This window comes from Mustela lutreola, chromosome 17 (genome assembly GCF_030435805.1).
Source record: "Mustela lutreola isolate mMusLut2 chromosome 17, mMusLut2.pri, whole genome shotgun sequence".
NCBI lineage: Eukaryota > Metazoa > Chordata > Mammalia > Carnivora > Mustelidae > Mustela > Mustela lutreola.
Window position 1 is genome coordinate 11,654,873 of NC_081306.1, and position 15,613 is coordinate 11,670,485.

A 15,613-nucleotide genomic window follows, 5' to 3' on the forward strand; every position below is an offset into this window, starting at 1 on the left:
TCTTCTTGGTCCCTTCCAGTGGCTTGTTTGAGAAGGACACATTCAAGCATGACTGCTCTCCATCAATGCAGTTAATAATTAATACTGGCCATGGCTAAGCTTATAATGATTACAAGTTAGACGACAGAAGGAAAAATCAGTTAGGCATTAACAAAATGAGACATAAGTTTTGACACTATGATCTGATTAGGTATAACTTGACTTTGCAAAATACATTTAAACAAGTATACTGCATGTGTTTATTATTGCAATGCAAAGGAATTAATTTTGCAAGCTCATTTTATGAGACTTTCTTTTTTAAAGATATTTATTTATTTATTTGTTTATTTGACAGAGATCACAAGTAGGCAGAGAGGAAGGCAGAGAGAGAGAGGAGGAAGCAGGTTCCCCGCTGAGCAGAGAGCCTGACTCGGGGCTTGATCCCAGGACACTGGGATCATGACCTGAGCTGAAGGCAGAAGCTTCAACCACTGAGCGACCCAGGTGCCACTTTATGAAACTTTTAAAAAGAGGTTTATTTATTTATTTGAGAGAGATCATGTGCATGTGCCTGGGCACAGGGGGAGGTTGGCAAAGGGAGAGGAAGAGAGAAAAATCTTAAGCAGACTCCCCGCTGAGCTTGGATCCTGAGATGGGGTTCGATCTCACAACCCTGAGATCATGACCTGAACCATAACCAAGAGTCAGAGGCTTAACTGACTGAGTCACCCATGTGCCCTTTTTTTTTGAGAGTTAAAACACTCTTGGGATGCCTAGGTGGCTCAGTGGGTTAAAGCTTCTGCCTTCGGCTCGGGTCATGATCTTGGGGTCCTGGGATGGAGCCCCACATTGGGCTCTCTGCTCAGCAGGGAGCCTTCCCCCCCCTCTGTCTCTGCCTGCCTCTCTGCCTACTTGTGATCTCTGTCTGTCAAATAAATAAATAAAATCTTAAAAAAATAAAAATAAAACACTCTTGATATCACAAAAGACCCTCTTCTAGGAGACTGAAAATTATTTGATCCCAGAGGTAGGATTTCTTGTTTTTTTCAATAATGGCTGCTGTTGTCCCACACACTCAGTAGAACCTTGATAAATGTCCTAGACTGAATTGAGGTGCTCGACAAGTGTAGGAGAAATAGAGTTAGTCATTATTCAGTTAGCATCAAATTAGGGTTTATTATTTAGAGAATTTCTTATTTTTTTTAATAATTGTGATTAGGGGTGGCTGGGTGGCTCAGTCGGCTAAGCATCTAACTTCAGCTCAGCTCATGATCTCAGGGTCCTGGGATCGAGCCCCGCATTGGGCTCTCTGCTTAGCAGGGAGTCTGCTTCTCCCTCTCCCTCATCCCCTCCCCCTGCTCATGCTCTGGCTCTCTCTTCTCTCTCTCAAATAAATAATTAAAAAAATTTTAAAATGTGATTAAAAATGGGGAGACCTGATATTTCTCTGAAAATACAAAATTGGGCCATAAAACTTGGCACATGGGAATAAAAAACTTTTTAAATATTTTTCCTCGTATTCTTGAGTGTGGTTGACTTTTTTGTTCATTCAGCCTTGAAAATGAGTGACCCCTCATAGGTCACTGCCCAGGAGGGAACAGAAAGCTCAGTGTGGTCCCTCTGCTTCCTTCTCTGAAGTGTTATCCCATACCTCCAAAACTTGAATGAGTTTACTAACCACAGATAAACCTTTCTGGATTGGCTATCATGGAGCCAGAAGCAAAGACCCACACTATCCCAGCATTCTGGAAGAAGTTCTAAACAAAGGTCAGAACAAGATAATAATATTCACACTTTCAGAGAGCTTCTGCACCACTGGTCATACCCACACACTGACTTCTTTGCTGCTTCTCATCTCCCTCCCTTCTTAAAATGAAGTTTCTATTTTGGAATAATTTTAGACTTAGAGAAAAGTTGTAGTCATACTGCAGAAAGTTCCCATGTCCTCTTCACCCAGTTTCTTCCAGTATTAATATCTTCCAGAACAATGGCACGTGTGTCGAATGAAGAATTTTAGGGATGCCCAGGTGGGTCAGTCAGTTAAGCATCCAACTCTTGATCTCAGCTTGGGTCTCGATCTCAGGGTCGTTAGTTCGAACCCCACATTGGGCTCCATGCTTGGTGTGGAGTCTACTTAAAATTTACCTGGTGCAATACTATTCCCTAAGCCACAGACTTGATTTGAATTCACCACTCTTCCCATTAATGTTCTTTTTCTGTTGCAAGATTCAGTCCAGCCTTCCACACTGCTTTAGTGTCTCCCTTTGTTAACTAATCAGAGCTGCCCTGTCTGAATCAGGACAATGAGTCTCAGTTCCCTTTTCTCATTGGAGTGTGTTAGAAACTAGACAGCAGACCCCAAATGGAATCACTGATGCCAGGCCCCACTGAGACTTAACTTAATTGCAGTTTTAGCTCTCCCAGAAATGGAACCTTAAACCAATCAGGACTTGCCTGATAGATTAGTTACATCCTCTACCTGGCAAACCTGTGCCATCCCCTTAAAGACAGTAACCATGCCATAACCAACCCACCTTTTTGTCTAGTACGACTTTCTTCTTCCTGCTCCCTTGTGGCTATAAAATCTCTTACCTTGTACCGCTTTTCAGAGCTCTGTTCTATCTACTAGATTGGCTGCTGCCCGAATCGTGATTAAAGCCCGTAAGATCTTTAAAATGTATTCGGTTGGATTTTGTTTTTCAAAAAGTGTGTTCTCCCATTGGACGCGTTTACTTATTTCTCATTCATTCAACCAGTAATAATTGAGTCCTTGCCAAGCGCTGGAGAAACAGAGCACGTGTGAGCCCCTCTGTAACAGAGTCAGGGATAGAGTAACCGTGTGATGGGAAGGAAACTGGCAAGACAGAAGGGCACTGAGCCTGCGGGAGACCAGGGAAAGCCTTTTAGGGGGGACACTGATACTGAACACCTAAAAGCGTGAAAAGGAGGAGTTTGCCAGGTGAGAAAGGCAAGAATCCAAGCAAAGGCCCCCTGCAGAATAGGTTCCCCACTCTGGGAACTGAGAGTAAAACAACCAACCAGGAGGGGATCCAGGCGAGGCTGGAATGCAAGACAGACCGGATGCCGCCTATTTGTGAAATGAAAATGTATGAGAACCAACCAATTTGATAGCTGCATGTTAATCACGTTTTCCCGCATTTACCACTGGCTGGCGTGGCCCATTGTCTGTCATTCTCTCCCCTACTGGAAGGTGAGCTTCTGGAAGGAAGTGACTCTGCCTTATTCACCTTGGTTTTCCTCCCTCTCCCAGTGCCCAGCAAGCCATTTGTACACAAAGGATCAGAACGTGTGTTTATTGAGTCAAGTTAGACTTTCGGTTGCATCCCATTCTCGTTACCGTGGCTTTAAATTGTGTGAGTTACATCCAATTTGTCAAGGACTATTTTCTCACTGAGAAAGAGCTGCCCCTTTTCACCTGCTGTGAGCTGCAGGCAGCTCTGCCTCCAAACACTAAAAAAGAGAAGAACCCTCCCTCCTGTCCATAGTGTGTGTGTGTGTGGGGGGTGCCCTAGAACCGTGGAAATGTGTGAGAAAAGGGACCCGATTCCAAACTGTGATTTGTCTCTCTTGGATTCAGAGGAGGGGGGGGGGGGGGCGGGTGTGGGCAAAGGGGAAGGAAAGGGAGGAGGACAAAGGGACACCTGAGAGGATGTCGCCAGCGGCTATCTGACGGCGGCAGCATTATTTTAAGTGACATTTGCTTTCTTTGATAATCTGCAGTATTTTTAATTAAAAAAGACTATGACTCAACCGTGCCTAGGTGATGAAGCTTTTATAAAACCGCAGAAGGACAGAGTTCAGAGAGCTTCGGGGCTGCTGAACGTGTGGACAGACAGGGAGACGGGCCTCTGGAAACTCGCCACCCCGCCCCCATACCTCGCCCTACACATCTCCTCCATCGGCTCTTCCTAAACTATATCCTTTTATAATAAACTGATAATCTAGTAAAAAAAAAAAAAAAGAATGAGCATTCATCTTCTTGTTATCAGAATAAAAAACCTAGGTACTTTTATGGGAGAGGGAAAAGCAGCCTCCGCCCTGGGGAGGGAGGTCATCTGTTGAGGGATGGAGAGATTCTGCTCTGCAAACCCATTGTCCTTTCCCTGGCCCTGCATGCACCTCCGTTGTATTTGTGAGAGTCTCTCTTGCTTGTGCAGTGCTGTGTGCTGGGACCGCCAGTCAAGATGCCACCCCCTTGCTAGCCCAGGCTTGGGTACCGGTGGAGCTACACTAACATAGGCATTTGTCTGTGACCTTAGTGTGGCTTCCCCCAACCGTCCTGCAGCCACTGTTGGCTCATGGAGCCGGTCCTGTGACCGTGACCAGGGGGGGCCCACTGCCTGAGGGTAGTTGCAAAGGTCAGTATCGGGAGGAGGCACTGGGAAAGTTTGTAGGGTCCGGCCTGCCTTTCTAGGTTCTCATTTCGGGAGTTTTCGCACACAGGAGGTCAGATCTTTTTCAGGCAACACAGCTGACACCGGTTAACTCAGAGATTTGTCTCTCTGTCCTCTCCTTGTGTGTTTGAATCTTGAGCACAGGGTCTGGAGACTGAAGCCAGGAAAGGGTGTGCTGAGTCAGCTTGAATTTTCTGCCACTTGGATTGATTGATTTTGTACCCAGAACTCGGGAGTGATCATGGGTCCTCTTCCTTTCAAAACCTGGCTATTTAGCCTTTTTAAAAATTATTATTACTCTGTAACGATTTCCGCGCGCTTCCAATAAACTCCTTTTTTTTTCTCCTTAAGGTTCTCTGCTCTGCAAGCTTACATAAATGGGATCCACAGTGAGACCCACACAGAGTGGTCCCGGCATCCACATACGCTCATAAGCAGAAGTAAAATAAGAATCGCACAGATTTGGGCTGCCTGGGCGGCTCAGTGGGTTAAATCCTCTGCCTAAAGGCTCAGGTCATGATCCCAAGGTCCTGGGATCGAGTCCCGCATTGGGCTCTCTGCTCAGCAGGGAACCTCCTTCCCCTCTCTCTCTGCCTGCCTCTCTGCCTACTTGTACTCTCTGTCAAATAAATAAAATTTTAAAAAAAGAATCAAATTAATATTTACCCTTAGTGCCTTACATGCATCCTCATATTTTCTATTCACTTTTATTTCATTGTTTAAACTCTGTTTGCAGCCCCTTAAGCTGATCGGGGTTACCCCCACACATGGAAAGCCTCTCGGTTATCCAGAGTCGATTTCTGTTGGCTTGTCAACCAGTCCTATCTCCTATGTACGGAAAGCCCCCAGACGAGCACCTATGAGAGAAACACCAAACCACGCCAACTGGTCTCTCGGGCAACATATTCTCCCCACCTGCAGGACAAGCTCTGCAAGCTGAAAGCCTGCCACTGGTGACTGGAAGAAGCAGGCACAACAGCAAAGGCAAAGCAGCCAGAACTTTCTCCTGCAGCAAACAAACCGTCACTTGGGATCTGACCGCCTTCTCTCTGCCTGGCATTTGTCTAGGCAAGGGGTTGACAAGCCTGAAGGCCAAAGACGCCCACTTAAATGGTTGGGGGAAAAAACAATCCCAAGAAGAAAATCTCACGACGTGGGAAAATGGCATGAGATCCAAATTTCGGTGTCCAGAGATAAAGTTCATAAGGAACATGGCTGTGCCCATTCATTCGGGCGTTTTCGTGCGTGGCAGCTCTGGGGTTCCACCAGGAGGGCCGAGTCATTTTGAAAGAGACTGTATGGACTGTGCAGCCGAAAGTATTTTCTGTCTAGCCCGGCATGGAAAGAGTTTGCCAACCCCTGGCTGAAACGCTAGAGGGAGATTAAAATAAAGGTAAGGCTTGTTTCCTGCTCTAGGGGAGATTAGGATCAATGGGGTGAGGCAGATCAAGGACCCAGGACAGGAAGTATAACAGGAGGTCAGAAATGGAAGAAATTCTTCGAAATACGGGGGGACTGGAAGGCAATATGGGGGCTTCTGGAGGAGGGGAGCCTGAAACCTTGGCAACATGTGTATTCTTTGTAGGTGGGACTTGGAGCCAGTCTGGGTGGGACCTGGGGGCTATGTTGGTATTTTCTTTTACAGAAGGAGCAGAGATCCACTGTGTACACCGCAGGAAAGGAGCTGCAAAAGCAGGGAATTCACTGGACCTGCCAACAAGGCAAGGTAGGAGCACGCTTAAGCAGACAAGAAAGGAGGGTGGCACGGCACCAAGAAGGGAGTCACAACAATATCAACAACAGTAATAATAACAGTTGCTATGATCAAGCCCTTATCACGTGCTGGGCACTGTGTTCAGTGCCTCACCTCCACTGATTACTCTCCATCACTATGATGAGATAGGGACGTATTAGTCCCATTTTACAGATGAGGATGTGAAGGCAGCTGATCGCAGATCAGAGGTGAATTGCAGACCATGGAGGGAAATAAGTCTGTCGGGAGGGAGAGAAGGTGCGGATTAAGGAGGGTGGGGAAGACCAGGCAGGGTGTATTATCCTCAAATTAAAAAGTAAATATGAGGGGAACCTGGGTGGCTCAGTTTGTTGAGTGTCTGCCTCTTGATCTCGGTTCAGGTCATGATCTTGGGGTGGTGGGATCCAGCTCTGATTCAGGCTCTGCACTGGGCGGACTGCAGAATTCCTGCTTGGAATTCTGTCTCTCTCCCTCTCTCTCCGCCCCTCCCCCACTGACTCTTGCTCTCACGCCAATAAACCTTAAAATAAATAAGTAAGGACAGTCAACAAAAAATGGTAGAGGTGGGGCACTTGGGAGGCTCAGATAGTTAAGTGCCCAGCCTAAATGCCTAATTGATTTCAGCTCTGATCATGAGATTGAGATCGAGCCCTGGGTGTGGAGCTCGCTTAAGATCCTCTCTCCCTCTACCCCTCTCTTTTTCTTTCTCTCTCTCTCAAAAAAAAAAAAAAAAAAATCTATACATCCATCTATCCATCTGTCCATCTGTCTATCTATCTGTCTATGGTAGAGGAGTTTGCCCTTGATGTCAAAGGCAATGGGAAGTTTGGGGGAAAGAGGAGATAAGCCAAAAAAGAGGGGGATAAAAATGCTGGTCAGCAGCAGAGCGGGCAGAAGTGAGGGCAGGACACCAGCCCCAAGGCACGTCCTGCACCTTTGAAATTCACAGCGGGCTTTAGCCTGAAGATCCCTACCATCAAGATCTGTGCGCCACTAAATTTCACCCAGCAATTCCCAAGCTCACGCCCGAGTCCTCCCTTTTTCTTAGAAAACCTATTACCAGCTGCTCTTTCTCAGAACACGGTTTAGGAAATGCTGCCTTTGAGAAAAGGCCTCCGGTCATATGAGAGATCATGTTATTGGACCACGAGCGTCCAGATGGCGGATTTCATAAATGTGGCAAAAAGACAAATGGATGCACAGATTTCTATCTTTAAACCCTGCCTCCGATTTGCCTCTGTGAGGAGTCTCCAGATCTTATACACCGAGCCGCTGCGTATGTCAAGCTAGTAAGTAATGGAACACCAAGGGGTTTGGACTCCCTTGCCAACTCCAAGCTGCTTGGCTTTATTTTTAGATAATACAAGTGGCAGCTGAGTACGTACTGTAAATCGAGACACCCGATTCCAGTCCCACAGAGGCCAAAGTGATTTCTTTCTCAGGGCCATTTTTAGAAGCTTGTGAACATCCTGCCCAGTATCCCTACCTCCTCCTGGAAAAGAAGCAACATGCCTCAGTTGCTTAGGAATCAATTACTGCAATGCAATTCGGCAGACACGCACGGAATTCCTAGTGTGTGCCAATTCCCGTGTTTAACAGTGTCTTCTTTGAAAGGAAGATCTGTTAACCAGGCAGGGTTGGGAGATATGTCACAGGATATATGGAAATGACCCTGAACTTGAAAATATATACATACATACATGAACTTGAAAATATATACATACATGTGTACACACACACACACACACGAGATAATTTTCATTTGCTGAGCAGCAACTTAGCCTCTCAAGCTGAACATCTGGATGGTGCTTTCAAGTCCATAAAATGTTTGGCATCAAGAGATCAACGTCTGGATAATTAATAGATTGTGTTCTCCCTCATTTTTCTGTCCCCTCTGGACTCGTTTGCAAGTACAGACTTTCCCCAGACCAGGTTTCATTTGAAATCATTTTCAGCTCTCAAGGATGATTTTCCTAACCGTTAACTCTTGAAAACGTGTCGCTTTCTCTGTGCGGGAAAGCTGGTTAATTCAGAACCTGATCTCCCCCTGCTTCCTCTTGAGGAGTGTGCCTGGGTCGGGTAAGGGGGAAAGGGCTTGGAAGGGAGATTATGTACCTAGGGCTCGCCTCCCGGGTTATCTGATTCTGGTCTTTCCTTGTCTTTGAGCTGTTTTACAGCTCTGTAAGTAGTAGTATAATGAGGCAAAAATAATGCTCGTGCACTTGCAAATCCTCAGCTAGCTAGTAGAGGTCCGACTGACTTATCTCTCCTTCAAGAAAACCCAGATTTACTTTCTGTTACCCCGTCGTATCGATATTCCTGATCTGTATATTAGTCTCTTCTTCAGACTGTTGAATTCAGGTTGTAACATCTACTTGGTTCCCCCCAGGACTGAGCAGAATAAAATCTTCACCATGTAGGTCTTTAAAAATTTTTTCTTTTCTATATGTGTGTGTGTGTGTGTGTGTGTGTGTGTATAAATTTTTTTAAAAGATTTTATTTGACAGACAGATCACAAGTAGGCAGAGAGCAGGCAGAGAGAGAGAGGGAAGCAGACTCCCCGCTGAGCAGAGAGCCCGATGCGGGGCTCAATCCCAGGACCCTGGGACCATTACCTGAGCCGAAGGCAGAGGCCTCAACCCACTGAGCCACCCAGGCTCTCCTGTTATATAATTTTTTTTTTTTAAGTAGGCTCCATGCGCAGCACGGAGCCCAGAGTAAGGCTCAAACTCCTGACCCTGAGATCAAGACCTGAGCTGAAATGAAGAATCAGATGCTTAATCAGCTGAGCCCCAGTGCCCTGTGACATGTTTGTTTTTATATCATCATGAGAGTTGTGATTTTACCTTTTTCTGAAAATTATCTTTTTTTAAGGATTTATGTATTTTTAGAGTGTGTGAACGGGGGAGGGGGCGCAGAGGGAGAGAGAGACCATCTCGGGCAGACTGCCCACTGAGTGTGGAGCCAGAGGTGGACGTGGTGTTCGATCCCACCACCCTGAGATCAACCTTGGCTGAAACCAAGAGTCAGCTGCTAAACCAACTGAGCACCCCCCCCCCGCAAGGCGCCCCTGAAAATTACCTTTTAACAATAACAAAGATACGTTAATGTTTTTCTGTGTTCCCTCAAATATGCCCTGTCTCTTGCCCTATGCCCCATTAGAACTGTGGGTGAATTTCTCCTGCTACTGCCACATCATCGTGTAGTAGCCGGCTGTTTCTTTGAGAAACATGAACAAGCAAACAATTATCTTTTCTAAATATAGATGATTGTGTTTCAGAAAAGGAGTTACATTAATGGAGAGGCTGGTCCATCTAATACTGGGTATGCCTCTCTCGATCCAGGACAAATTTTAGAACCATGTTTGCTAATCATAATAGCAGTAGTATCTTTTGTATTCAGAAATGGATGGCAGATCTAGGGCAACAGGACTCGTGGGTTGAATTGTTCTGCCAAGAACAAGGACAGAGTTACAGTTGAGGATTTAGTAATTTATTTTACTGAGAGTAATTTATTTTACTGAGAGTTTTCAGGTTTGGGGGAGGAATTCCTTTATTAGGAAGGAAACTCTGGGGGCGACTGGGGTGGCTCAACTGGTTAAGCATCTGCCTTTGGCTCAGGTCATAATCTTAGGGCCTTGAGATCAGGCTCTGCATGGGGCTTCCTGCTCAGCCAGGAGTGTGCTTCTCCCTCTCCTGTTGTTCCTCACCCCTGCTCATGCTTCCTCTTTCTCTCAAATAAATAAAATAAAATAATATTGTAAAAAGGAAGGGAACTCTTATTTACTTAGCTCCTTTTGAATAGACAGGATAAATGGGTTCAAGTTTTGGTTCTGCGCAGCTTGAGCATTTGGGAATATCACCGTCCTTGTGGGGCAGGAATATCTCGTCCATTGAAAAAGGAGTGGGGAGGGGCACCTGAGTGGCTCAGTCATTTAAGCATCTGACTCTTGATTTCAGCTCAGGTCATGATCTCAGGGTTGTGAGATCAAGCCCTCACGTTGGACTCTGCACCCAGCACAGAGTCTGCCTGAGATTTTCTCTCTCCCTCTCCTTCTGCCTCCCCCCACCGTCACTCATGCACACGCGTGCGTGCGCGCACACACACACACACACTTTCCCTCTCTCTCTCTCTCTCAAGTAAATAAGTAAATAAATAAATAAAATCTTTATAAAAAAGGGATGTGAGGAAGTGGGCTAACTGTACTAAAGGCTACTCAGGGGATTCTAATGTATAGTCAGAGCTGAGGATCACACAGAGCTAGGCTATCTCCAGAAATAACAATTTTTGTCTTATGCCCTGTAGAAGGACTAGAACCGTAAACACTTTAATAGGCAGACACATACACACAGTCGTTTGTTTGTTTGTTTTTTAAAGATTTTATTTATTTATTTGACAGACAGAGATCACAAGTAGGCAGAGAGGCAGGCAGAGAGAGAGGAAGGGAAGCAGGCTCCCCGCTGAGCAGAGAGCCCGATGCGGGGCTCGATCCCAGGACCCTGAGATCATGACTGAGCCGAAGGCAGAGGCTTTAACCCACTGAGCCATCCAGGTGCCCCCACACAGTCATTCTTAAGAAGAGGAGAGGACACCCAAATCATCAGGAATACTGATAAATAAATACTGGAATACAGGAATACTGATAAATAAATTTCTCAGGACACGTCTACGCTAAAGAAATTCATCCGGTATATTAAAGGAACCATGTGTTCCGTCTCCTCTCCACCCCACCAAACCAAGGGCTCATTTCAGTTCACAAGAATGGAGATGTCATCTGTACCCATTATGCTGTTTTCTTGGTCCCTTTCATTATGGTCTGTGCACTCTTTGGGGTAGTAATAGAGAAAAAAAAAAAAATGGTCAGTCCCTGGACAGAGCTTTCCAGAGAAAACCTTGAGTCCATGTTCTCCAGGCTGACATAAATCCCCTCATTTTGGTAGCAGAGCTAAGAGTTGATGTTTATCTCCCTGAAACATTTTCTTTGTTGTCAGTGTAAGCGACAATTTCTTCTTCACTTCAATTTGTAGTGAATAGAAATCCTCCCAGGCAGGAATGCCTTGAGGAAAATCGAATCCATTTTGCATGGGGAGATTTCTTTAGGCTTTAGGGAGCTCATAATCGGGTTTCTCTTGGCTTACTCCTGAACACAGCCCATACAGTTTTTATCAACAGTACTTTCTGTGCATGTGAACAGAAAACTGTGAGGCATGTGGAGAAAAAGAGGCCAGAAACCTTGGGACCAAAGTGCAGAGATGGGGTAGAAAAATCTTTGGAATCGTCCGCATCACAAAATTAGGGTGTCTGTATCAAAAAGGAATTACATCTGAACGGCGCCTCTCAACTGGGGACAAGTCCTCCCCTCTCGTGAACATCTGGCAATGTTGGGAGGTAGTTTTTTGTTGTCACAATTGGGCAGGAGTGCAGGGCGTGGTACTACTTGGCGTCTAATGGGCAGAGGCCAGAAATGTTGCTGGCCATCCTACAATGCCTGGGACAGCCCCCACAGTACAGCGTGATCCAGCTCCAAATGTTAATGTCAGTAAGGCCAAGGTCGAGAAATCCTGGACAAAGGAACTCCACAAATTTCCCTCCAGCCCTAAGACCTCATGATGCTAAAACATGATGTCCAGTCCAAAATCCCAAGTCTCTTGTTAGGGACTTAATTGTCCCTCCAAATTCCTGTTTTAAGGCCTTAGCACCACCCCCCCCATGTGACTGTAGTTAGAGGTAAGGCCTATAAGGAGGTAATTAGGTTTAATGAGGGGGTGGCTGGGTGGCTCAATAGGTTAAGCATCTGCCTTTGGCTCGGGTCATGATCTCAGGATCCTAGGATGGAGCCCTACATCGGGCTCCCTGCTCAGCAGGAGTCTGCTTCTCCCTCTCCCTTTGCCTGCTGCTCCCCTTGCTTGTGCTCTTTCTCTCAAATAAATAAATAAAATCTTTTTTAAAAAACCACTACACTCAGTGAAAGAAGCCAGCTTACACACTGATCCATTCCATTTATCTGAAGCATCCAGAAAAGGTAACTGCATAGAGACAAAAAGCAGTTGCCGGGGACTAGGGGAAGGGTGCATGGGGAGGGACTGCTGCATGGGTACACGCTTTCTTGGGAGTAGCTGGAGGCAGGGGTTGCATAAGATGGTGCACGTGCTACATGCCACTAACTTGTACACTTCAGTGTTCAGCATTCATTTTATGGTATTGTTGAGTTTTATCTCATTTTTTTAAAAAAATCTCTATTTCTGTAGAGAAGAAAGACACATAAAACTAAACCAGTCCTGGCTAAGCATTTGGGAAATAACAAAAACCCTGCTCTAAGGCAGAACTGATCCCTGGGAAAGCAGACGTCTTAGCTCTTGGAACCCAGCCCGGGGCCGCCCTGGGCCGGGGCTGAGCCGCTCTTATAGATGGTGGATGGCGGATGGCATTGCACCGGATTTAACCAGCAGGACGTGCTCTGGGAACACCTTCCCTAGGTCTGTGGCAACAGGTTGAAGATGGACGGATCCCTGCTCGGTGGGCGGCTGGTTTCCAGCAGGAACACAGCACTGCAAACACCCCAGTGGGAGAACTTGTCACATGGGGTGCTGGGCATGCAAAAACCAAAGAGAACCAAAATGGGAATCAGTTTTGTTCCTTGTCAAAATGATGGCTACTTTCTAAGGGCCACCTGGTAAAAGCATTTCACCCCTAGAGTAGGAGCCTGGACAGATCTCCAACTTCCAGCTATCTTAATTCCTTCCAAGACTAAGGAGGATGCTAGAATGTCTCTGCCCTCCCTCCTCCAAATTCATATGTGAAAAATCTCACCCTCAAGGTGGTGGTGTTTGGAGGTGGGACCTTTGAGAGGTGATTAGGTCTTGAGGGTGAAGTTATTATGAATGGGATTAGTGCCCTGATCAAGGAGACCCTAGAGAACTCCCTCTATGCTCAGCCATGTGAGGACGCAGCTACGAGACAATCTGTGAAGCAGGTCCCCAGCAGGCACAGAATCCGCAGATGCCCTGACCTTGGACGTCTAGCTTCTAGAACCATAAGCAAGAAATTTCTGTTTTTCATAACCCCCCCACCCCCCAGTTTGTGGCCTTTTGTTACAGCATCCTGAGCTGTAACAGGAAGCAACACAGGAGTTGAAGAAAGCCTCTAGATCTCTGCCTCTCCTGATTATTGCCTTTTTCCCAAATTTGTCTCTGAGACCTGGATTATGGGGAGTGAGCGGCTTCATTTCTCAGCGCTGGGAACCACCAGGGGGAAACTGGGAAGTGCAAAGAGAGAAGATCTAAAGGAACATGGTCCACCCTGGGATGACCCAGATTCTTAAAATAGAGCTCCACAAACTATTGCAGATGCCTTTCCTTTTTTAAAATATGGGAAATTGCAATGGAATTTAATATGCTTGGACATTTACAAATCATTGTAGAGGAAAAGGTATGAACTTCTTAACCAGAAAGTCTAGAGATTCAAATCCCTTCATTCTTGACTAATGAGGCAAGATTTCCATCTCTAAGCTCCTGGATATATATCTGTACACACACACACACACACACACACACACACACTGCTTGATCTTTGTAGGACTGTGGTGAAGATTAAGTCCGAGGAAATTCTCTCTCAATTCTGGGACCCACCTTTCCCAGCACATTTTAACCTTTCTGACGTTAGGATGCTTCTTCCCCACCCCACAAATGTGTAACTTTGCACAAATAGATAAGTGTGTTAATATCAGAGGATTTTTTTTTTTTAATTGCCAGGGAAATAGCTGTTTAATTTTCTTTTTTCCCTGGCTGATGGCTGCCGCCTCTTCTTCCTTCCCTCACATCAGCCCTGCCTCCAGTCTTTTCCCCCAGGTAGCCTATGGCATCAACTTACTATGCATCCTTCTGTGTTTTTCTCTTCCTAATAAAACCGCACACAGACGCATGCACATAAATGCTATATATTGTATGTGCTAGAGAGACAGAGACATAGAAAATTTTGTTTTACAGAAACGAGATCCTGTTACACACGTTTTCCTGGCTCTCCTTTTCCTCCCCCAATCATACTTCTTTTTTTTTTTTTTAAGATTTTATTTATTTGATAGAGAGATATCACAAGTAGACGGAGAGGCAGACAGAGAGAGAAAGGGGAAGCAGGCTCCCTGCTGAGCAGAGAGCCCGATGCGGGACTCAACCCCAGGACCCTGAGATCATGACCCGAGCCGAAGGCAGCGGCTTAACCCACTGAGCCACCCAGGTGCCCCCCCCCCCAATCATACTTCTAAGACAACTGGTCTTCCTCTACCTTTTTTCCTTTTTAATGGCTTTGCAGCATTGCACGAAGATGAACAATTTATTCATGTATCCTGCTATTGGTGGGCCTTGATTTTGTGTCCATTTTTTAAAAAATTTTGTGCACATATGTTTTTGTATGCTGGTGTTTTTATTTCTGTTGGACAGAGTCCCAGGAGTCGGAACTGCTAGGTCAAAGCATCTGAGCATTTTAAATTTTAATAGATGTTATCCGGTGGCTTTCCAAAAAAGCCTGGAACACTCCAAACAGTTCCACCAGCGGCGTCTAAGATGACTCTGTTCTCTGCATGAAATTAAAAGGTCTTTTAATGGCCTGGTATATTTAATGTGGCCATGCTGGGTTTTGGTTCTGTGGTTGCAAAAAGATCTGAGCAACTCTGAGCGGCGTGCCCGCCTCTGTGGACATCTAATTGTCAAGGAGATATGACTCAGACATTAAGCACCTAGCCAAGCCTACTCCCATCGTGACACTGTTAGTACAGGGCCACTTGGCAATAACCAGTGCCTATTCCTGTTATTTTGTATCAGATCTGAAAATCGTGCCTCTTTCCCTGGAAGCAGGAAAGCAAGGGCGCTTGCTCATCTAACTACAGCCCCGGGAACAAACTGTCTAAACCAGGGGACAGGCAGACGATTCAGACCAAGATTCCAGCTAACTTTACTCTTTAGTTTGATGATTTCAGAGGTTTGCAAAACATGATTAAATCCTTTGCACCTCAGTCTTTGTGGATTAACAGCCCCCTAACTCGGCAACTATTGATTGAATGAGAGGCTTCTAAGTGCCGGCCAATGTGGTCGATGCTGCGCATTCAGCACTGAACAGCGACAGATGACATCCAGGGTTTCTGCAATCATTGTTCTTGCAAGAAGACGGGATCACATCACTGCACTTGGATTTGCCCATAAAATGTGGTTTGACCCCATTAGGACTCATCTTCTCAAAGGCCTTCAGAAATACACATCTAGCAAAACAACTGAATTCATCTCTGGACAGCATTTCACTAAGAACGCATTGGGTCACCCAACTGACCTGAATCCTGTTTCCAAAGGACTAAGAGGGACAGCCTCATCTCTTGGTCCTTTGGTTCAGCACCCCTGGAAACAGGGACCGCTCCCTGTAGACTCCCTCTTCTCAGCTTGGTTGAGGTGTAACTGACAATATCGTAAGATCTCGTAAG

The 15,613-nt window shown here is 45.8% G+C and overlaps 1 protein-coding gene and 1 long non-coding RNA gene across 2 annotated transcripts in view; one reads left to right on the top strand and one right to left on the bottom strand.

Annotated features, from left to right (window-relative positions):
- Positions 1-15,613, bottom strand: part of BMERB1 (bMERB domain containing 1) — a 105,900-nt gene that overhangs the window by 80,336 nt on the left and 9,951 nt on the right. The window lies entirely within an intron of this gene.
- On the top strand, positions 5,809-15,098 carry LOC131819461 (uncharacterized). Its single transcript, XR_009349194.1, has 3 exons — positions 5,809-5,872; positions 6,040-6,120; positions 14,964-15,098. It is a non-coding gene; the product is annotated as an uncharacterized LOC131819461 (long non-coding RNA).